The sequence below is a fragment of the Mus caroli genome, chromosome 12 (genome assembly GCF_900094665.2).
Source record: "Mus caroli chromosome 12, CAROLI_EIJ_v1.1, whole genome shotgun sequence".
NCBI lineage: Eukaryota > Metazoa > Chordata > Mammalia > Rodentia > Muridae > Mus > Mus caroli.
The window spans coordinates 11,545,526-11,547,533 of record NC_034581.1 but is presented as its reverse complement, the minus strand read 5'-3'; positions in this window follow the sequence as shown (position 1 = coordinate 11,547,533).

Below are 2,008 nucleotides of genomic sequence, written 5' to 3'. Positions count from 1 at the left end.
TCCAGGACAGCTAGGGCTATACAGAGAAACCCTGTCTCGAAAAACCAAAAAATAAATAAATAAATAAATAAATAAATAAATAAATAAATAAATAAAATAAAATAACCTTGAAAAAATAAGGAACTAGTGTGTATTTTATGGCTGGCTATAGCTGTCTGTGGCCTCTGATTACCCCCCTTTCATGATCTGAACGTGGGACCCAAATCTTCCCAAAGATTTGGATTCTCTTCTAAGGACTCTCTTCTCTTCTAACACCTGGGAAGTGTTTAGCCTTTTATCAGTGAGAGTGCCATCCTCCTCAGTGACACCGAGACAAGGGAGGTGTCCATTTGTCTACTCAAGTTGGTATCTGTGGCTCCTTGGAGTGTTTTCCTTAAGGGATGCCTTTATGGAACCAAGACAGACCTGGTTCCTCTGGGAGAGGCCAGTGAGGAGGAGGAGGAAGCCCTGCTCTTGCTGCAGAGGGAGCAGCGTGTAGGGGAAGTGGAACTTCTGCACAGCAAGCTGCCTGTGCACTTCACCTCCATGTCATTTTGGGCAAGATGAGCTGTATCTCTGAGTGAAAATAAACCCTTACTCTTTCCCTTCCTTAAGTTGCTTTTGTCAGGTATTTTGAAATTGCAATGAGAAAAAATAACCAATATATTCAACAGACTAATCCTCACAGCATCTTTTCAATCACCCAATCAGCTGGGGTCTAACCTGCACTATGTGAGCTTTTGGGGATAAATTGTATGTGTAACTTACAGTCTCATCTTCTGAATGCTTGTGATTCATTTATGAAGAAGGCATTTTCTCTCTTTCTCATCTACCTAGGAACATCCTGCTTCCTTTGTTCTATAGGAAAATAGTATTCATCCTTGAGGAGACTCCGGCTGCCCTAAAGGACTTTGAAATGATGGATATTTCCCTAGCCCTTAGCTTATTGCCTCTCTTTTTGTACTGTATCTTCTTATACCACGTGTCTATGCACAGATCCTGTTCCTTCTTATTTTCTGTCCCCTCCCTGGCACTTTGAGATCATATATCTGTGTATTTATCCCACTTCACTGCTCTTCTTGTCTGCCAACTCCCAAGACAATTTTACCACCTGGTTTACTGTCAGTCTTAAGAAATCCGTATCCATTATTTACCTGAACATACTGAAAAAAATAAAATAAAATCCTTACACTTAATAGAGTTGTCTGCAGCAAGGAGCTCTTCATTATTTGGGCAGACCTCAAATCAAAGGAGATTCAGAAAGCTCCATTCAACAACATGGAAAGGCATTTAGGAATTAAAAATACGAGTGAGATAAATGGGAGAAAGAGACCTTCATTTCATAATAAAAGTACTAGTTAGTCAGTGTAGCAAAAACCAATGCAGTCTTATTTCATGACCTTGCAAGGTGGGGCATCAGCCTAGAAGGGCAGCCATGATGACTGAGCACAGAGGACAGGTTCTATAACCCGAATGCAGGCCCCTTCCCCTTTCCTTATTAACTGAGTACCAAGGAGAGCACAAACTCACATTGCATCCAAATCTCACTTTTTCTGACACTTTCCTTTTTTTTCCCCCAACAAAATCTGTGTATAACAACTACTCAATGTTTCGTTTTGTTCATTTTAAAGCATACTAGATGACCTCGCAGAGAAGACTGGCTGTTAGTAATTTTACTACTCTGGACTTCTAGTCTGAGAATGAATAGCTTATCTCAATTCTAGTGGGGAAAGTAGACAGAGGACATTAGCAGGGGCTTAGTTCTTTCTATTAATTTGTTTTTGACCTAAGAAGGTATGAGGTACCTGTGAAAATGAACTGCCAGATTTTATTTAAAATGATGTAGATGGTTTGTTTTTAACTGGACAACTAGCTTAGTAGGGCATTTGTGTTTCTGATGATATATTTCCTTTATATAGATGTAGTATAATCTTCTATTCACTTGATATTAGCTGAAGTTGACTGATGTAACTGGCTGACATTTTCATTTGCTTTAAGAATATATCCTTCAGCCAGGCGTGGTGGCACA